Raw genomic sequence first — 23495 nt, 5'->3', positions numbered from 1 at the left:
CATTTCTGGTTTCCGGTTTGAAGCAGTCGTGAACTTTAAGCGCTCTTTTCTTCGTGTATTCTATCGTATTTTTTGGTTTGTTTTTTTGCGCAATAGTTGTCCTAATCTCTTTGACTGTTACCGGAAAAAGTCGGACAAACCATTCAGGAAAAGATCGCGAATTAGCGGTCACGGGGGGTACTGCACTGCGGCGAAATGGAGTGACGGAGAAGTCCGAAGGTTTCACGACGGCGTCACGGTGACGTCGTAGGCACGGCGTCGATTTGACGCAGAACCATAATTCAAGCTTTAACCTGAAGGGAGGGAGAAATGGAGGAGTTTTCAAAAGAAAGTGTAAAACTGTTGGATTTGGCTAGAGTTGATTTGGTGCCGAGTAAGTAACATTTCGGACATATTATTTAACTTCAGGAAGTTGCAGTTGAACCTAGATTTTATGTCAAGAAACCAATCAGTAAGGGATGAAGGAAGAAGGTTGGAGTTGAGTTTTTAAGAAATGGAGAGCTAGGTATCATTTGCATAGCAATGAAGGTGAATTTTGAAAAATGAAACCGAAAGGGAGTGTATATATAATGAAGAGCAGGGGCCCTAGGACGGGGCCCTTTCATGTTGGACAGAACCTTGGGGCACACCCTAGGTGACTGGAAGTGGGTTTGATATAAATGATTTCAACTGAATGAACTGAGTGCGGCCAGAAGTATATGATTTAAACCAGGCAATGGGTGTGCATGTGATACCACCAGAGAGAAGGATGGAGTGTGAGATGGTATCAAAAGCCGCAGTTAGATCAAGCAGCATGAGAATGGATAGAAGACCAGAGTCAGCTGCTAGAAGGAAATCAGTAGTAATTTTAACTAAGGCTGTTTCGATGGAGTGAAAAGGGAGGAAACCAGACTGAAACTGTTCTTAGAGATTATTGTGAGAGAGGTGAACATGGAGCTGAGGAAAAAATGGCAGGTATCTCTCTATGTACATATCTACGTATCAGGATTCGCTGATGTCATCTGCTTAAAGGACATTGTTCCACAAGTCCTGTGCTTTGTTTAATTGTAACTATGCTGGTCTGTTCTTTTATTATACAAACCCAAACAATCCATAATTGTTCAGCCATTGCTGACTGAATGTACAGTACATTGCACTGCCATCAGATTTTAACATGGGGTCGGTAGAGATTGACTCTCTTATTGAGCAAACCCCTAGTGGTCAGTTAAATAACTCACATTTTCTTCACTTCTTGCAGATCAGCAATCATGATGTACCCCCTTGAATTATACTTGCAACATAGTTTTTGTTTTTCTGGATTTATGCTCAACATGTGACCTGTTGTAGCTGGTGCATTTAAACTCTAACATTTTCTCTTTAACTTGCCTGCAATTTAAGGTGCAGCACAGGTCTAGTTAGGGCCTGAGAACTGACAGTGTGAAGGCCCTATTGTATCTGTAGGAATTGTTCTCGTTCTCGTTTTTATTTTTATTTTTCTGACCAAATGAGGGCCTTTTTGCCCCCCTCAACGTGCCCCAAAAGTCACCAAATTTTGCATGCAAGCCAGGCCTGGCGAAAAATGTGATATTTAATGGTTTGCATTAATGGCCGTGGCCTAATGGCTCAACAGCGCCCCCTAGAAAACTTGGTGCCTCAAGCCCCACAATACGGTTTGACGTACATGCACGAAAATCGGTACACACCTGTATCATGTCGCAATTTAAAGAAAAGTTTCTTGGCGCCATGACTGAAACCGAACAGGAAGTCGGCCATTTTGAATTAATTGTGTAATTTTGGCGCAATTTATGCAATTTTCAGGTTTTGTACTTTAATGAACTCCTCCTAAAAGGATCGTCCGTTCGACAGAAAACTTAGCCTCGCCCCTTCTTCTGATTGGTCGATATTTGATAGTTCTTATTTTCTGCCATAACTTTTGAATGGTTTGACATAGAGTCATGGGTGGTGTCATCGGACTTCGTTTTGAGTCCTTGACCTTTCTTGGTGGAAATTGCACGCACGAGGGCCCGTTCATCGCTGCTTGCAGCTTTATTAGGGCCTGAGCACTGACAGTGCGAAGGCCCTATTGTATCTGTAGGAATTTTTAGGGTCCGAGCACTTACAGTGCGAAGGCCCTATTCCTGACATACAGAGTCGTGGGTGGTTTCATCGGACATGGTTTTGAGTCATTGACCATAATTGGTGCAAATTAGCCCCGCTGCTTCTTCTGATTGGTCAATATTTGATAGTCCCTATTCTCTGCCATAAGTTTTGAATGGTTTGACATAAAGACTCGTCGGTGGTGTCATCAGACTCGGTATTGAGTACTTGACCTTCATTGGCCTTGATTAGCTTCTTCTGATTGGTAGATATTTCATAGATCCTATTTTCTGCCATAACTTTTGAATGGTATGACATACAGAGTCGTGGGTGGTGTCATCTGACTCAGTTTTGACTCCTTCACCATTAATTGGTGCAAATTAGCCCCGCCCCTTCTTCTGATGGTCGATATGTGATAGTTCCGATTTTCTGCAATAACTTTTGAATGCTTTGACATAAAGACTTGTGGGTGGTGTCATCGGACATGGTTTTGAGTCCTTGAACATAATTGGTGCAAATTAGTCCCGCCCCTTCATCTGATTGGTCGATATCTGATAGTTCCTACTTTCTGCCATAACTTTTGAATGGTTTGATATAGAGAGTCGTGGGTGGTGTCATCCGCTAAATGTCCAGGCCTGAAGACATCTACATGCAAGTCATACAAGCGCTTTCACTGCAGCACGCCTGAACGTGCACAAGGGTGCGAGGGCCCGTTCATCGCTGCTTGCAGCTTTAATTTTATATTATTACTGTATTTTCTACCCTAAAACTAATTTTAGCAATACTGAAAATCAACCCCTTCCTTTTCCTTCCTGTAGCCTTTTTCTATACTGATTACTTGTCCGAAACCCATCCGTCAGCATATGCGGTCAGCAGGAGCTCTTTTTGATCAAGTGTCACACTGGATGGTGCACTTTGCCATATGAAAATGGAAACAAAATTCAATTATCCTCTGTTTTGTTGTTGCATATTAATTACGGCACGGAGTGGAAGCAGCAATGGATGGTGTGACGATGGATTTAAATAGATTACTGGGTGACTGTATTAAGGATGTTGAGTGAGGGTGTTTTCATGCTTAGTAGGGGTTGGTTTTAATATATTTGTTTAACAAATTGTCAATGCAGTGTTGAAGACTAATGGAGATATAATACTGCAGAGACCAGTCAGGTTTTGAAGGATTTGGTTGTTGTTGAAATGCACATATCATGAAAGACTTTGGTGAACCTCAAATACATCATACCAGAGTAACTAATCAAGTTAAGAGTCTGCACATGTTAGTTATGTTGAAATGTACATTCATGATAAGAGAATGGGATTATTTAAAACTTCAAACGTCCTTGCTCACAAGAAATATCTCTTGATGTAAAACATAGTAAACTAATGCTTGATTACTCAGCTGTGACCTCATTGCTCCCTGACAGGAAATGTCAGGCTGAGTTACCCCAAGGGTGATTTAGACTACAGTATAGGCTGCTGTCAGGAAGGGGCTTCAAACATGGCAAGCGCTGTCAACATGCAACAGTATGGCTTCCGGGTGAATAGTGTGGTATCATGCAGACATGCTCACAGTCGTTTTCTGCAAGTCTCAGATCTTTAACCTTCCTCTTGTGTTTGGGTAGTCACCGGCCCATTTTAGATTTTAAATGCTAAAAAGACCCACATACATTTGTTTATTGCATCAAGACATTTTTACTTTGTCAGGAAGTGCTCTGATTGAAATCATGACCTTTGTATTATTAGGGTTGGTTTCGACCTGGTTAAAAAATAAAAAGATTATAAATCAATATTTAAAGCAAATCATAAGTGCACTGCCAGCCAATATACTGAGAGCCAGCTCATCTCCCAATCATTTGAGCTTGAGGGGATCCTCGTTTTACCTTGTTTGTGCAGTATACCTGCACAAAACAGTGTAGAGTGCACATCTCCAATTTGCAGCATGCAAAAACAAAAAGATTTTTGGTGAGACAAGTTCTCGATAGTATTTTTAGTGAAAACGATGGAGAAGACACAGAGCAGCATTGCGATACGGATGAGCTTGTTTCTGAGAAGGAAGACAATGTGGAGTATCACGGACACATTTGATGAGTCTGATGAAGAAGTCACCAGTGATGAAGCTGCTCTCACTGAAAGATTCAAGTCCAACAATGATAAGATCTGTCAGAGCTTAGTACCTCATGATGTACATGGCAGAGCAGCTGCTGCAAATGTCATCAAAATGAACCCTGGAACCACAAGGTTTGAGAATCAGTGACATCAAGACATGTTTTGAGCTATTTATGCCACTGTCACTAAAAAGAGTCATAACTGCTATGACAAACCTGACCTTAAAAATCTATATTTTCTGTCATGACTTGTTCTGCTTTTCATTTTGTTTCCATTAAATCAGAATCATGTTTATTTGGCCAAGTCAGATCAAACAAGACAGGGAATTTGTCTCGGTTATTTTCACTCACTGTACAGTACATTAAATAGACAGTAAATAGACAAATTAACACAAGTTCTGTTGCTAAAAAAATACTTTAGTCTTTTTCTTGAAGTAAATATATATATATACCCGCAACGCCAAATATGTTACTCTAGTTAATAATATTGAAATGAAAAAAAAAAAAAAAAAAAATTATTTCAAGGATGGGTTCTAATACACCTCAGTAATATTTTATAGGATAATCAAGGTTCATTAACATTTTCTTTTCTTTTTTTTTGCTTTTTTTTTTTTTTGCTTTTTTCATACTGAGATACTGGGTATACTGAGAAAATAACAGTTCAGAGGCCCACACCAAGAAATATAGAAACAAATATGTTAATGTACAAGGAAGCCTAACAAGTTGACCAAGAGATGAGAAACAAATAGATAAATGTTTTTAGTGTATTTTACAGCTAATTTAAGACATGGGTTAAAACCGACCCATTAACATAAGAGATGGTAACAGAAAGTGAACAAGGTTAAGCAGCAAGTTTGAGCTGTGTGCCAAGTTTCTCTTGGATGAAATCATTAATTCTATGATCTCCTGGATTTTATCCAGTCCACTATAATCTACAATACCTTTTTACCTTAAATGTCATTGATGTGCACAAAGTGTTGTATTTTCATGTTGTCTTTTACCGTTTCCAAGTCTTGCAAATTCCACGGTGCAAGATTTTAATGGTCAGACTCTGGCTTTAATAATAATAAGAGATAAAAGATAAAACTTTGAGATCAAGAAAAGCTTGGTTCTGAGTGGTGGAGACAGGAGTTTGGCATCGGAGGATCGGAGACTGCGGGAGGGACTGTGGCGGTGAAGCAGGTCGGTAAGGTAGCAGGGGGCCTGGTTGTAGAAGGCTTTGTGGGTGAGGAGGAGGACTTTGAAATGGATGCGTTGCGGGACAGGGAGCCAGTGGAGTCTCTGGAGGACTGGGGTTATGTGGTGTGAGTGAGCAGGCGCCCAAAGGAGTCATGTGGATTCACAAGTTTTATTACGTTATCAGTCCAGCCAATGGAACATGGCGATATGTCCAGTCTCGTCTTAAAATAGATATTGGACAACAGGTTAATTTTGAAATCCAAACTTTTCAACAGCAAACAAAAGAAAAAGTGATCAGTGAAGCATTCTTTTTGTTTCCATGGTGTCTTGGAAGTAAAGTGTATTTTATTGTGACGATGCAGCAGACATTTTCCAGCACTCCAAACAATAAGGAACCAAGGATCAGCAGATGCAATGGATGTTTTTCAGTTCCAGCAACAGAGTTGTGTGACTGTTTTACTTTGTCAGACAGTTCATACATGGTTGTTTTGGGAACATGTCTCATTATCTCGCTGGATTAGCAAGCAGACTGAGGTTGAAGGCTGTTTGGAAGGTCATGCCTACGAACTCCTAACAGAAAGTACTTACTGCTGTTTCATGCATCTGTTTTGCATTGGCAATGGGCGTGTGCATGTATTTTAATGCAAACATCCTGGGTACAGAAAGTGAGTGAGAAGGCCACCAGTAATTTGTGTTACTAACTTTGATCGCATGACCAGTCTAGCTACTTCTAAAACTGCACAGAAACATGTACTGTAGACATGCGGAAAAAAAAAAAAACAGAAGCTAGTTATGGGCATGCCAAGTAGTGACATGACCATATTACAATTGTCCAAGATAGCCCAAAGGGCAATGTTGCTAGCATTTTCGCTAACAAGCTAAAGTCACAAAAATCCCCCTGCACAGCAGCGGGTGTACAGCATGACCCCGCTCTGATATGAAAAAAAAGAATCCCCCAAAAATAAAACACGCCAGGAAAAACGTGAAAATGAAGGCGATATATTAGTATACAGAAAAGGTTTCCCTTTTCTTCTTCTTCTTCTTCTTATTCTGCACGCTTTTTTTGTCCGTTAATGCGGCCCGAACCGCAACGTGCACCCATGCATGGCATACATCGTTAAATGCGTCTCCATCGTGCCTCGATGGGTATTACTTTTCTCAGTCAAAAGTGTTACCGTGGCAATGCTAGCGGCTAGCAAGCAAAAAAAGATTGGCACTAAAGGACCCTACAACCTCATTATGCTAATTATTACAGTTTTTGCGATATTTAACTTTCAATTTAATTTCCATTTGACTTTGGACGCTTGTTGCTACGCAATAGGTTGTCGTAGAGACATTGTACAAATGTTCCCTGACTCGGCACGCTGTAGACTTCAACATATTCAAATTTCATGAAGCTGTGATTTAAGGAAATTTTATGTCAAAATCCATGCCAAATGGCCCCATTCATTCGGATGGAACTTTTTACCATGGTGAAAAAAAAACCTATCCGTTAACGTAGCCTGAACCAGAACGTGCACCCACACATAGCATACATCAACACATGTGGATCCATCGTGCCTCGAAGGGCAATACCAAAGATCTTCTATACACAAGATAGCGCATTACCGTTACTGGCAATGGTATGGAATGGTATACACTTCCGGTCTCCTAAGTGGGCGTGGTCGCCCCTCTCCCCACATCGTTTTGGAACATAAAACACTAGATACAGTACAACTTTCTTCCAAAAAGACTTAAATAATAAAAATAACAGTATTATCAAGCAAAGAAGCAAGTTTTATTTTAGTTTTAAACTTCATTTTATCTGATGGGAAAACGATGAGAGCCAAATCTCGCGAGAGTACGTTGCTCAGACAGAGACAGGTCTCAAACAAAATTCATTTTCTCTTAATCTGTCGGTCTGAAAATTGCCATTTTGGAATGTTCAGAAGGTTTGTGGCTTTTGATAAGCGGGTCCCATATTTACTTAGGTTACTATGGGGCGAAGGAATTGGTAATAATCTGTGCTCACGTTCACTTTTCCCATAGGACTCAATCATGGATCTATCATAAAACGGACTCAATAGACTCAGGACCTACTTCCGGTCTCCTAAAGGGGCGTGACAGTCACGTGACACAGATACAAGAAACACAACCGTAGTGGGCTGTCTCGGTTTATAGAACGTCTCTGGCAATACCTTTCTCATTCAAAAGCGTTACCGTGGCACCGCTAGATGCCAAGAAGCGTGAAAAAAGGTGAAAATTCGGGCGCTTATTGGTCGGCCAAGCTTTATTGTAGATACATCATTCAAATGTTCCCACACTCGGTTCGCTCCGGACCAAAAGATATTTCAACCTCATTATGCCACTTATTACAGTTTTTGAGATATTAAACTTTCAATAAAAAAAAAGTCCATTTGACTTTGGACACTTGTTGCTAGGCAACAGGTTATCGTAGGGACATGATTCAAATGTTTCAAAACTCGCTCGTGACTACAACATATTAAAATTCCATACATTTTAAGTCAAAATGCCTGCCAAATGGCCCCATCCCCACAGGTTTATTAACAACCTTTAACAGTTTATCAACAACCTTAAACTACTTCTTGGCCATTATTAAGCACCAGCACAAGTAAACCACACAATCCCGAGGCAGGGGGTGTGGTTTATTAACAACCCTAAACTACTTCTTGGCCATTATTAATCACCCTAAACCACACAACCCCGAGGCAGGGGGTGTGATTTATTAACAACCCTAAATCACACCCCCTGCGGGGAGCACAGGAATGAATGCAATACAACCATAAACACCTCAAACTGACAGAGAACCACCCCGAACACAACCACTACAGCCCCAAACCAAAGCAGCAAGAGGGGACGAATGGGAAGTAGGGCATGCCCATATCAAAATTTCCTGAAATGTTCTAGTTTGGTTTTACTACCGATCTATGCATCTCATTGTACCCCATTTTGTGGACCATTAGGCGGACAGCATTATAAGCTGCAATATCAATGAACAAGTCTATTTTCATACATAAGGTGCACCGGGTTATTAGTCGCATGATAAAACATATATACAGTGAAACCTTATTCAAGTCATTCACAATAACTAATATTGTTCAGTTGTAACTAACACAGGAAAATACACTCACATTTTGAATCATTCGTCTCCCTCGTATCCACAAATAAAAAGTGAAGGAGGTAAGTGTCATATTGTCATATCTGATTAGTTCATCGTTACCAGCAATAGCAGACACTTCAAGTTAGTGTGAGGTCGGAGAAACTTAGTATTCCAACATTTGATTATAATTGGATTATGACGTAGATAAGAAAATGACGCTAAAATCCTAACGTCGGTACACAACTTTTTTTATGAAAGTATATTTTTAGGCAAGAGAGTTTAAATGAAGCCGAATTGTGGCAAATTATGCCTAGATCTTGTGGAAATATTTTCACATTTTTATGAAACATCCTTGATTTTTAACAATTGTTTTTGTTATAAATCTCAAGGATTAAGCAGGACTCGCAATGGAGAGAATGAAGAACAGAGAAAGGAGAGACACAGACACCATGGCTAGCTAGTGCACTATGGGGACGACTATATAGGCAGATGTAAACAGCAGACACTGAGGTGGTTGGAGGGGGTGGACTGCAGGTCTTGGGAAAATTGACGTCAGTCATTGCGGTTTAAAATGGTGTCATTCCATGTCAAGAGATTCACCATAACACTCACGTGGACAAATATTTGGTCTTTTATACCAGACCTTTAGAATGTTGTTATTATCTAATATGCTTATGACTTTGATGTGAACACCAAAGGCACTTGTTATATATATTGACCCAGGAATGTGGGGGCACCTAGGGGGGGCTGGCATGGCCATGAGTGCTAGGGGCCAGATCAACGCTGGTTATACGAAACTTGTAATTGCAGCCATACCTGTGAAATATTGTTACTTTGCAGTCCATATAGTTTTAAAGATATTCATGTTATCAAAGCACATCGTATCATCTCACCAATCAATTATATTGTTTAAATTCATTCAAGACAAAAATTACCAGAAACTTGTTTTCATCACTTTACAGTGATGTTCCCTTCCATATTTACTGCTCAGAGCATTTTATTAGGAGTACACTAATCTACGGGGTATATGGATTATATTCCCTCTCTCTCTGTGCAGATTTCAAGACAAGTTTAGACTTAGGTGATATCCGATATGAAACAAAGTCACTGAAAGTAATTCAGACTTTGCCAGAGGCAACCATACTGTCTGACAACTCAGCTTTTGAAGGAGATGTCTACATGGCAAAGGAAACACACCATTTGTTTTAAGAGTTAAAAGGAATCTCTTTCCTGATCTTTGTCAGTTCTGCAATTTTTGAATAAGCAGTTAAGTGAACTTAGTTTTATGGCTGTGTCGAAATTTTTATAAGCAGTATAGTGAAAAGCCCACTTTCCCCTTTCTGAATGCATCATTGACTTTCTGGATCTGAGGGATATTAGTTCTTGTGGTTCCACTGGAACCACAGACTTGTTCGGCTTAATTATATCCATCTTAACAACACAAGAGTTCTGTCAGTTGTAATTAGGTACCTAATAGAACAAGAATCTACTGGTAGCAACGTCACAGTTAGTTACACTAATGATAGATCTACTTAGCTGTTTGAGAAAATAGACTGACCAAGTGAAATTTTCAGGACAGGCCTGGCAATCAAAATGTCAACAAGCCTGATGAATGGGTTGCTTCACTGTTTTGTGGATACGTACACATGATGGAATGTGCTTTTAATGTGCAACCTAACCGGTTCCAGCTTATAGACTGCTATCCTCAAGGTTGCGTTGCGTTCAGCTTGGCTCCTGCGCAGGTCAAGTCTGGGCCTGCAACTCTGACTCCAAAGGCTCCTGCAAGTCTCAGTTGTGTGCCAAAAATGCACAAGCGGTCCTTTATCTTGTGCTACTTCAGAAATGTGTTTTCATTTCTTCATCTCATTCATTAAACTACATTCAATGGTTGTGTACTGTATGTTTCAGGTGATTGTGCAGTCACCCCTTGAGAGGCGCACATCATGTTTTAGTTTAATTTAAGCAAGAATACTCTGCTGAGTTCTGAGATTATTATGATGGGGGTTGCTTTTTTGTCTCCATACTCTTTAATCTGATTCATTATCATAATCATTGCAAGGCACTGGCATGTGATGCTCACTGTTCAGTGGGAGGTTGAATCAACAATTAACCTTAGCCCCTGTGGAAATAAAAATACTTACATAATGTTCTTCTTTTCTTTTTTTTAAGCGAAACTGCACTCATCAGGAGCTGCAGTCGGAAGAACGTTAAAATCTTTTTCATTAAAGGATTTAAGGCCCTTTAAAACGTCTTTATTTTCTTTAAAAAATGTTGCACAGAAGGTTTTAGTATTAACTAAATGGAAAACTATTTAAAGTTTTGTTCCAGCTTTTACATGACTGTCAACAAATACAATTAAGTAGTTGTTTTCCATCCGTTTGGAAAACAGTTTGGACGCAAATGGAAAAAATAAGTACTGAAACTCAACAGTGATTGTAATCATTTGTAACAAAAATTGTATTTGTTTTTTTATATATATAAAAGTCTCCAACATGGCTATATTCTCTCTCAACAGCCACTTCTTTTAGGTATGCCATTTATCTTGATAACCATTTCAATCTCCCTGGCATAACGATATGTTGGAAACCTCCGAGGTTTCCTTTCATATTAATGAGATAGGATGCGCTGTTGCTGGAACTTTGTCAGCTGCACAATTCAGTTTTATTTATATACTATGCTATGTTTAAGATGAGCCTGCTCTAGTCTTGTTCTCTAGTTGCAGCTATGACTGGCCCTAACACACTAAAGTTAAAACTAAATATAGGCTTTACTAAACAGAAACGTGTTAGGTTTGGTTTAAAATGTGGAGGTGGTGTCAGCCTCCTTTACCCAAATTGGAACTTGGTTCCATAGTAATGGTGCCTGATAGCAGAAGGCCCATCCTCCAAATCTACATTTGGATACTCTAGGAACTACGAGTAAACCTGCTCTGTGAACGCAGAGCTCTATTAGGAACATAAGGTGCTATCAGGTAGGGCTGCAACGATTCGTCAACGTTGTCGACAAAAATCGATAATCAAAATTGTCAACAATGAATTCCATTGTCGACAATTGTCACCAGACGTGTTTTTCCAATGGAGTGAGGCATCTTACTTCAATACAATCTCTGCCGAGAGTCGCGCATGCACGATAGCGCCTCAGCGCAGCTGCGGGTAATAAAACTTCAAAGGTTTGGGAGCATTTTAGCCTCGATACGGTGAATAAAAAGATGACTTGCAAGGTTTGCAAAGCCGACCTTGCTTTTCACGGGAGCACGTCAGTAATGCATTTGAAGAGAAAGCACGTCGGAGTGTTGAACGAAACGGACTCACCTTGGTAAGATATTAAGCCTATTTTCATTTGTTAAATTAATTCTTTTCAGTCATTAACTTTGTTTATTTCAGGTTATTTATTAGTGTTATTTGAGCCACTCACAGCTACTCTTGATTGATATAACTTCAATCATAATTGATGCAGCGCGAAAGGCGAAAAAGCTTGTGTGATGATGACGATGATGGATTTGCATCTAACGTTCAGTCAGGTGGCCTATAAACTGTCAATTATCTATCAAAGTCCACAATGATCATGTTAACATTAAATCAGATAGATTTGTCTGGACATTTCTCTTGCGGGACGGGAGAAGACACTAAGTCAATGCATCTCTATCATTGTGCGCCGTGCGGGCATACATTCTCAGAGTTTTGCGGATGTGGGCGGGAGCAGGATGAAGAAAACAGTCCCGCGCAGGACTCTAGTGCCCATCTTTCTTGTTTATTATCATTTGCCACATAATTAAAGCAACCTCATACTATTAAAAAATTACGAATTATCCGATTGGTCGACTAATCCTTTCAATAGTCGGTGACTAGTCGACTATTAAAATAGTCATTAGTTGCAGCCCTACTATCAGGTCTTGCAAATATTGCAGAGCTAGGTCGTTTGGCACTGGCCCTACAGCATTTTGGATCAGCTGGAGCCTATTCAGAGAATTACCTAGAAATCCTGATGCTAATACTTTGCAGTAATCTAGCCGAGAAGTTACAAATGCGTACATTAGTTTTTCCGGCATCACTCTGGGAAAGTGTGTTCCTAATTTTTGTAATATAACAGAAATGAAACAACATTGTCTTCAAAAACCTGAATGATATGCCGTGTAAATGACAAATCCTGATCGCAAATTACTCAAATGTTTCGCACAGTTGTACTCGAAGCCGTTGCAAAATTATCTAATCTGTTCCTAAGGTGTTTGGAACCAAAAATAATCACCCCTGTTTTATCAGAATTTAGAAGCTAAAAAGTTAGTGGACATCCAGGCCTTAATGTCCTTAAGACATGCCTGAAGTTTGGCTTACTGTTCAGTTAAACTTGGCTTCATAGACACGTTGCAAATCTTTTCATTGCACGGCGTCCTAAATGCGCTCGACTCAACAGAGCTAGATAATGTGGAGGCCATTTGAATAGAGTGATTTTGTTTTCATGTTCAAGGAACCTGTCTGACATCAGGTTGTCATCAGAAGAAGGGTACACACAGTGATTATAAAGGGACCAACATGGTCAGAAATAAGTCATGTAGGCCATCGCTTTCAAAGATCAGATTTAGGGCCCTATGAAATCCGTTTTATTTTTTCCCAAATTCCGTTTTTGCCGTTTTAATATCTTGGAATTCCATTTTATTCAATTTTTTACCTTTTACTCTTATTTTGCCACCAAATAAATGTTGTTAATGTTAATTAATTAAAATAAAGACTACTTTGATGGAAATTAACATATTTATTGAAGTAACATAATATTGCACATTTTCCCTTAATAGTTGGAACTGGAATGCTTCAGTAAAAACAAATAACATTACATACAAAAAAATTAAGTGCTCAATTTTTCTTCAAGTAAAAAATTAATAACTTTAAACAAAAGTAACAGTCAACTTCCATTAAACCATTAAAGTGTGTTGTGTTCCTTAATTTTTTCGCCGACGATGGCTGATTATTTTGACGCTTGCATGTTGGGAACAACAGGGCGCGGGGAAATTTCAGAGCTGTGTCATGCAGATTAGCATCCCTCCGCTAAAATTCCCCTTGAGTTTACGTTCCTCTTCCCCCATTATAACAGAATTTCAGTCAAATTATGTCATTTTCCGCGATATTCCGTGTTAAAAAGTAGATTCTGTTTTTATTGCTCAATTCTGCGATTCCGTGATCGAGGAAACCATAGGGCCCTACATACTTTCATACCATTACACCAAAGACAAGCTTAATTGCTGACATAATGTAAGATGGATCCATACTTACAGGTACGTGTTGTTTATAGCATATTCCTACTATCCAAATGCTGCAGCAGATATTGACTCATTAAATACGGCAAGAGAAGAATTCCAATCTTCTATTTTTTTTTGGTGAGGCTGCGTGAATTGTAGCTTCAGTTTTCTGTTCTTAGCTGACTGGAGCAGTCTGTGTGGTCCTATGCTGCTGTAACCCATCTGCTTCAACATTTACTGTGTCGAGGTGGATATTTGCATCTTGGTCAAAACAAATGTTACTTTGAGTTTCTGTTTCCGTTCTTTAATCTTAAACCAGTCCGTCTACTTTCTGGCTTTTGGCATCAGCAAGGCACACTGCTACTCACTGACTATTTTTTATTTTTCTTCTTTGGACCATTCTCTTTAAAACCATAGAGATGGTTATGTGTGAAAATCCCAGTAGATCAGCTGTTTCTGATATAGTCAGACCAGAACATCTGGCACCAATAACCCTTAAATCCCTTTTCCCCTCATTCTGTTGCTGGATATAACTTCAGCAAGTAGTCTTGACCATTTTTGCATGAGTAAATGAATTGAGCTGCTGTCATGTGATTGGATTTTTTTATATTTTGTTAGCAAGTATATGAACAGGTGTAACTATTAAAGCTACTGGTTAATGTAATTGTACAATAAGTGTATGTGTGTACAGTAAGTGTATAAATCCAAACTCCAGAAACGAAAGGCACCTAGGTACATAGCTTACGGAAACACTTCTTTGCTTTGACAAAGAGAGAAATCTAGTTGGTTAAATAAATTAAACAACTGCAGTTAAAATTATTACATTGATTTTTGGCACAGCAGGTTTTTCGCATGAAAAGAGATTAAAATCTATTCCAATAATAAATTGCCTCAGAAAAAGGGACATAAAGATGTAATAAGGTAAGTGGATTTCACAAATAATGATTACAGGGCACTTCAAAAAGCAGAAATTGTGACAAAACTTCCAAGAGATTCCACAAAAGCTAATGTAAGCCCAAGACTGTAAAAAAAAAAAAATCTTTGATATGATTGTTACTAACTGAGGCTATTATGATAATTTATTTAGAATTAATTTAATATTTAATTTTGATTTTTTTGTGATCTAAACACTTGTCTAAGGTATAACGATCAAGTGCACAGTACAGAAAGAGGATTGTGGTGCGCACACCTGAGGTAGAAAGGTGCATGAGAAAGGTGAGACCAAACAAGTTCACATGTGCAAGACCAAGTGAGGAGTGCACAACGGAAGTGCACTAGAAGAAATGTAACGTGTATCACTATGGAAAAACATTTTCCTTTCAAGGAACAAATTAAATGGTTAGGCAGTTTATTCAAATTCAGAAATGCTCTTAATTTCCAGATATCTGAGTATTAGGGTGTATTTGTGTATTATTAGGGAGTATTTGCGTGAAACCCTAGTTCCCAGTTGTTGTTCTTGCTAAACATTCCATCGTCATCATCATTGTCCAGTTCTCGTCCTCTTCATTGACTGCCCATTTTGAATAGGTGACAGGTCTGGACTGTGGTTAAGTCAGTGTAGCACACACGCGCTCTGTTTGTGAAGCCAAACTGAGGTCAGTTGTGCAGAATGAGCTGTACAAAGTAAAGATATTGGGCTGATGGTTGCATATGTCTGTCTATAAATTCAGTGTACACCTCTGCATGTTGCTTTTTAGCTATGCAGATCACCCATGCCATGGACACTGATGCATCCATACCTCTTTAGATTGTCGGTTTTAGCAACTTATGGCCTTTCTAAATGTTGGTAGATCAAACCAGAAAGCTGTCCTTTTCCAAAGGCAAGCTAAAAACTCAGCTCATCCGACCAAAGAACATGTGTTGTCATTCTGTTGATGTCAGATGAAAACCCCCGGAGAAAACAGCAATGATTCTGCTAAGAATTGATGGACAGCTTCATTTTTGCGCAGTACAATTTCGTGTTAATTTCACATTTGTATAAGGCAGCAGCAGACTGTGTTGAAGGACAGGATGCCCGCCTTGGTTATATTGATGGTGGTGGTAGTATAACAGTTTCTCATGCAGGGAAAACTAAGCTCTTGAAGGTCTCACACATTCAACAGGGACAATATTGTGAACTTTTTACGTTGATAGACTGAGGTTCTTTGCAATGCTGTATTAAAAATTTGGCCCAACATGCAGAGTCACAACGCACCCTTTGTTGGACAAACCAGCCTTTGATGGATGTTCTTTTTATACCCAGTCCTGATCCCCCCCCACCTTGTCACTGATTTATCTGCTGATTGGAGAATCTTCCATAGCCCTGTTTCTTGTGTCTATACAAACTTTTTCTGTTTCGTTTGTTTTTGGGGGTCTTTTTTGTTGTGTTTCTGGAAGCAAATTTATGATTTCTTTTTTAGTTTTACTAAATATGACAAAGTTTTTCTGTGGTAACCTTGAAAGCCAATTCTTTTTGATAAATTAATGTTTAAATGACAACAAATTCCAGTTCTAAAACCAAAAGAAGTTACAGGGGTGGATTAACTTTTCTTTTCTTTAGAAGAACTTGCTTTTTAAGAAAAACCCCACACCCGAGCTCATTCAGTTGTAGCACCAAATCTTCAGGCTCCGACAGATAAACACACCATCTCTTTGTCATGGAAAACCTGAAATGAACCCTGATTTAATTTTCAAAAGAATATATGGATTTTTTATTGATATTTTTACAGCGGCGCTCAAAGTGGAAAGAATTCTGCTTTAATATCTTTTAACAATAACAACAGAGAGTCTCTGTGTCCTTCTTAGTTTAAAAGACAGTGAAATAAGAATTGCTCCAACTTAAAAAGATGAAATATTCCTTTTAAGTACTTAAAGCAATCCTGGGCCACACCAGCATGGCATCAGCAAAGAAACCCATGTCCTTCGGTTTAAATTTAGTTTTGACTTCCCTTGTTCCTATCTGCCCAGATCGTTTGCACCTGTGTCACGTCAAACCCTCTATGTACCGTATTTTATGGACCATTAGGCGCACCGCATTATCAGGCACAATATCAATGAGCGGGTCTATTTTCATACATATAGCGCACATAAGGCGATTGATAAAACATATATAAACTGAAACAAAACAGTCTGGTAAGTCAAACTTTATTCAACTCATTCACAATAACTCAATATTGTTCAGTTGTAACTAATACAGAAAAATACACTCACATTTTAAATCATTCGTCTTCCACAAATCCACAAATAAAAAGTGGAGCAGGAACATACTGTTCTCTGACTGAGTCATCAGACTCTCTTCGATAGCGGACACCCGAGTTAAGTTTGAGGTTGGATTATGATTTCGACTTGAAAATTGGGTCTACGCTAAAAACCCAACGTTGGCTTGACGTCTAGTAAGGTAACATGGACTAAATGTTGGATGATGGTTGCTTGCCAGCACTACATAATTAGTTATCTCAGGTTGTCTGACGTCGCAACCCGTATCCAACCATGGGCCGACTTTAATGTGTCAGCTGAATGTTAAATGGCTTACTCTTATATACCGTATTTTCACGACCATTCGGCGCACCGTGTGAAAAGGCGCACCCTCATTTTTGTGTGTCATTTTTAGATTTAAAACACATACGGCGCACCGACCCAAAAGGCGCAGTCTACAGACACGGAGCTGCACACACACGCGCCGCAAAACACACACGCGCTGCAAAACACACACGCGCTGCAGAACACACACACAAGTGTGCTTATTTAAAAATAGAGCGGGAGCAAAACTTAGTTTGATATTTTATTTCACTTTTCACATCAATCAAACCCTTCAAAGTCTTCATCTTCTGTTTCCGCATTAAAGAATAAAAAAAAAACACCGGGTCCCCGCACATAAACCTGTCTCAGCCACTCGATAATCTCTTCATCCATCCAGCCCTTTTGATTTGCCTTTATAATGACTGGCTGGAAAAGTCTCTTTAGGCAACGTTTTTCTTTTAAAACTCACCATCGGCGGCAGTTTCTGTCCATCAGCGTGGCAGGCAAGCACAACAAATGACGATTTCTCATACCTCGTTGTGCGGATCCCCCACCGCGCTGTTCCCGTCCTCTCCACCACGCTGTTCCGGTCCTCTCCACAGCGCTGGTCTCTGTTAACTCCACCGCGCTGTTCCGGTCCTCTCCACCGCGCTGGTCCCCGTCAACTCCACCGCGCTGGTCCCCGTTAACTCCACCGCGCTGGTCCCCGTTAACTCGACCGCGCTGGTCCGGTCCTCTCCACCGCGCTGTTCCCGTCCTCTCCACCGCGGTGTTCCCAGTCCGCTCCCCGGCGCTGGTCCCCGTTAACTCCACCGTGTGATTCACCTAACGTGAGCGGCACCTCGTCCATGTCAGTGATGTGTCGGCTGCAGAATGAGCGGAAGCTCTCCATCTTTTCCATATAATCCGCCGGGCGCTGCTGCTGCGCTAGCACCGTTTCATGAAGCGAAAGCACCAGGACGGACCTCCATAAAAATTTTCAATTTTAATTTCTTCCGCCAGCGCTACTGCTTTCAGTCGGACTCAGCCGCAACTCACGGGTGCTTCACCCGCCCCCTTCTCCCTTTACCGTTCTCATGGTGGCTCCGCCTCACATTACCGTAATACAGGTAATAGAAACGGCGCACCGTTTAATAGGGCGCGCGGCACATTTTAGAAAAAAAAAAAAATGTATGTGCGCCTTATGGTCGCGAAAATACGGTAGTGCTTTTTCCAGCTGTACTCCTACAGCCCCAAAGCACTTTACGCTGTAGAAATACACACACACACACACACACACACACACACACACACACACACACACACACACAGTTTGTCTGCTCCCTTCTGATCCGTACTTTTCTCTCCACCGTAATATACATCATGTTTTTGTCAAGTTTAGGCTTTGTTTTGGACTCCTGCTCAGCAGCACTTTTTGTTTAAGTTTAATAAATTAAATTTTTCTGCCTGCCGTCTCCATCTCCTGCAGCTGGGTCCTACTCATTCTGACACCATGTATTTTACGAATAGATGAAGAGCAGATCCAGCATGAATTCATTTACATAGATGAGGCTTGGTTCAGCCTGACGAGGCTGAATATAACACTCAGCCATTACACAGAATTACTCCGTTCTTACTCTCCATTCCTCAACCTTATACAGAAGAGTTTCTCTCGACATGGCGATGGAAGGTATATGATCTCCATCTTCAGGCTGAGGTACCCCTCATCCAAGCCACGTAGAGGGCCTGTGACCAGATGGAGGGAGCAGCAATACAAGGATGGATTAGTCATTCAAGATGTTTATTAGTGTCTTGCTAATGACAACATTGCCTGCGATGTTGATGAAATTATCTGGCCACATCCAGCTAAGCGAAGAGACAATGTGTATTTTTAGGGCCCGAGCACTTACAGTGCCCCCCAAAAGTCAACAAATTTTGCACGCAAGCCAGGCCTGGCAAAAAATGTGATATTTAATGGTTTGCATTAATGAGCGTGGCAAAATGGCTCAACAGCGCCCCCTAGAAAACTTTGTGTCTCAAGCCCCACAATACAGTTTGACGTACATGCACGAAAATCGGTACACACTTGTATCATGTCGCAACTTAAAGAAAAGTCTCTTGGCGCCATGGCCGAAATCGAACAGGAAGTCGGCCATTTTGAATTAATCGTGTCATTTTGGTGAAATTTATGCCATTTCTTCAGCCGCTTCTTCGCCCGAACCGCAACGTGCACCCAGGTGTATTATACATCAAAATGTGCGTCTCCATCCTGCGGCGACGCGCATTACTTTTCTTAGTCAAAAGTGTTACCGTGGCGACGATAGACGCCAAAAAGCGCGCCCCCCCCCCCCCCCTTCATCTGATTGGTACATACAGAAAAAACTTTGTGCCTCAAGCCCCACAATACGGTTTGACGTACGTACATCCACGAAAATCGGTACACACCTGTATCATATCGCAACTTAAAGAAAAGTCTCTTGGCGCCATGGCCGAAACGAACATAAAGTCGGCCATTTTGAACATTTTGAATTAATCGTGTAATTTTGGCGCAATTTATGCCATTTCTTCGGCCGTTAATGTGGCCCGAACCATAACGTGCACCCAGGTGTGTTATACATCAAGATGTGCGTCTCGATCCTGCGACAATGCGCATTACTTTTCTCAAATTTTGCATTTGAATTAATTGTGTAATTTTGCCACAATTTATGCCATTTCTTTGGCCGTTTCTTCGCCCGAACCATAACGTGCACCCAGGTGTGTTATACATCAAAATGTGCATCTCGATCCTGCGACGACACGCAATTACTTTTCTTAGTAAAAAGCGTTAACGTAGCGACGATAGACGCCAAAAAGCGCGCCCCCCCCTTCATCTGATTGGTGCATATGTGATCTGCCATAACTTTTGAATAAAGTTTGACATAAAGACTTGTGGGTGGTGACATCGGACTTGGTTTTGAGTCCTTGAACAAAATTGGTGCAAATTAGCCCCGCCCCTTCTTCTGATTAGTCGATATCTGATAGTTCCCACTTTCTGCTATAACTTTTGAATGGTTTGATATAGAGAGTCGTTGGTGGTGTCATCCGCTAAATGTCCAGGCCTGAAGACATCTACATGCAAGTCATACAAGCGCTTCCACTGCAGCACGCCTGAACGTGCACAAAGGTGCGAGGGCCCGTTCATTTTTTTTTTTTTTTTTTTTTGTTTTCTTTTGAACTTACAATACGTAAAATGATGTTTTGTTACAGGATTATGAATGTCCATGTCAACATTTTGGGTGTGGTGAGAAATAAATTAGTTTCTTCAGTCTGCAACATTGATCTGGTATAGTGTTTGGTGAATTTACATTATATTTGTACTTTGTTGATAGTAGCCTACTCTAGTCATAGGGAAGTAGAAGTGCTAAAACTGTTTAAGGTTTATCACAGCAGAGTGCAACTTGCGCAAACAAAGTATAGTAATGTGAAATGTGTGCGCTTCATACGGTAACAAAGTGTGGTTTTTAAATCAATTTGTATAGTTTTTACAAGAGTGTTTTGCTAATTGGGTGTGTGGTTGTGCTAATTGTGTGTAGTGTTTTGAAAACACGTGCCCTGTTTTGAAAATCGTGCTTAAGCAATCAAACTGTAGATTTGCCTTTCTTAATATCAGATCTCTCATATCCAATCCTGTTAGTTAATGCTTTGATTTATGAACATAATATTGATTTTTTTTTTTTTTTTACTAAATTAATCAACTCCGTCAACCCTTTTAGATTATGACATTCCTCGTACCACCGGGCAAGGAGCACTAGTTGGAGCAATTTTTAAATCCGGGTTACACGTCAGTCCAAAGCTTAAGATTAGTATTAGCTCTTTTGAATCCTTGACTCTTAATCTCTCATACAAACTGGAAATCACAAAAATTACTTTTTTTGTTGCTCATATTCTGAGATTTTGTTTGAATTTCATACTTTTAGACTCAGTTAGTGATAAATACAGATAAGATCATAAAATGGGTGATTTTAACATTGATGTAGCTGTTGATAATGACAGTTTAAATATTGCCTTTCATTCCTTGTTAGATTCAAGTGGCTTCTCTTAGAAAGCAGGCAGACCTACTCACTTTCATAATCACACCCATGATATAATGATGACTCATGGTATTGAGAGTAGACAATTAACAGTGTTTCCTCATAACTCTGTCTTATCTGAACATTTCTTGGCAACTTTTGAGTTTTGAGTTACTTGATTACATAGCACCTGATAAGAAATGTATTTATAGTAGGTAACTATCAGATGATGCTGTATCGAAATCTAAGGAGTCAATAGTATCATCATTCTACTCGGTGCCATCTGCTGGTGCAACATGGGGAAGCTACTTAAATTCCTACTCCTGCACAGCTTGATTATCTTGTTGATAGACCTATCGCTTCAATGCCTACTATATTGGAAAATGTTGCCCCTCTGAAAAAGTAATTGGTCAGAGGAGGTTGATACTGTGGTTTAAGTCACAACACCAGGTTTTATAGCAGAGCTCAAGAAAGTTGGAAAGAGTGTGGTCCCAATAACCTTGCATAGTTTGGAAAAACAGTCTTATGGTATATAAGAAATGCCTTTGCAAAGAAGATTGTTGGAAGAGAAATAGAACTACCCCTAGGTTTCTGTTCACCACTGTAGCAAGTCTGACTAAGAGTCCTAGCTGTGTTGAGTCACGTTATGCTAAGTAGACTCGGGTTGAACCCAAAAGCAGACAACAAGCTGGAGTAGGATGAATATGGTTCTTTATTTAGATACCACAGATCAAACAGCTGCTGTAGAGGGGCTAGAAGCTACTGGAGAGCTGAGTGATGTATAATCGCTCGGAGGAGTGCAGAGCAGAAGAATGCTGCAGAGGTGCCAACCTGAGATGCTGAATTGGAGTCGCACGTTGGCCGGCGCTCAGGAGGACATGCGAGAGGGGAACACAAAATCATCTGGCAGCAGACAACATGAGGAACAGGGCTTTTAAGCTGGCGCTGATTATCAACCTACTGCAGGTGCGTGTGGGTGTGATCACTCCTGAGACCGCAACCTCTGCCCAGTGCTCCTGTGCAGCTCTGCAAGTAAACAAACAACATGCAAAACACACAACACCGACCCTACAGCCCTAGATTGTGACACATGTATTCCTTTAAAGGAGCTGTATGTAAGAGCAATAATAAAATTAATCATAAAATGACCCCGATATGTCAACAGACATTTAAAAATCATGTTCATTTCAAATACTTATGTCACTGACAACAGCACTCAAGCCAGGATATTCCAGTTTAAAAAGAGGAGTTGCAGCCCTCAACTGATGTTTATGTTGTCATTTTTTGTTTTGGCCTGAAGCTCCACCCTCCACCTATCTCCCAATCACCAAGTCAGTATTGTTTCTGAAGCTCCACCCTCCACCTATCTCCCAATCACCAAGTCAGTATTGTTTCGGCATCCGGGTTGCCAGCTCGGCTCTAATTATCGCAGCCATGGCAGCCTACGTTCCTGCTGCATTCTGCAGCCAACCTGGCAACCTCTGGTCGGGGGGAGGAGGGGGAGGGTACACGCCGCTCAACAATATTTTGAAAGTGACTGCAGTACCAGTTTTGGCCATTTCTTACAGACGGCTCCTTTAACTCTCAGCAGTGATAACATCATAAATGTCTTCACCACTAAAATGATTTCTATTAGACAAAATTTGTAAATCTGCCTCCAGCTACTGGTACTGGTGTATTAAGCCTCAGTGGTAGAACCTGATTTTTGTTTTGTGAGTTAAGCTCTCTGAGCTACCTTCATCCAAACGATTTAATTTATATTTTAAACCGTATTCCAACCAGACTGTTAAAGGATTATGCCGAAACAAGCTGCTTTAAGAATTTCAGTCAGGATTTAGAAAGCATCATAGCACAGAAACTGCTCTGGTGAAAGGCACCAATGATCTCCTCTTGGCCTCTGATAGAGGACTTATATCTGTGTGTCCTGTTGGATCTCAGTGCTACTACAGAGACTTAAATATGTTATTGGGATTAAAGCCAGTGAGTTGGACTGGTTGCAGTCACATTTCTTAGATAAAGAGTTTTTCTCATGTATCATACTTGGCCACAGAGTTTTGCAGGGTTCAGTTCCTGGTCCAATTCCATTCACCTTATATTTGCTTTCATTGAGTAATATCACTAGATGGCATGCTACAAATTCTCATTACTATGCTGATGATACTCCGCTATAGCAATCTGGGAAACAAGGGGTAACTAAACATTTGGTCAGACGACAAGCATGTCTTAAAAGCATAAAGACCTTGATGACTCAAAACTGAATTTGTTCTATTTGGATCACCTTT

Source organism: Cololabis saira, chromosome 6, assembly GCF_033807715.1.
Source record: "Cololabis saira isolate AMF1-May2022 chromosome 6, fColSai1.1, whole genome shotgun sequence".
NCBI classification, from domain to species: domain Eukaryota; kingdom Metazoa; phylum Chordata; class Actinopteri; order Beloniformes; family Belonidae; genus Cololabis; species Cololabis saira.
The sequence above is the reverse complement of the archived record's forward strand: the minus strand, read 5'-3'. Positions refer to the sequence as shown.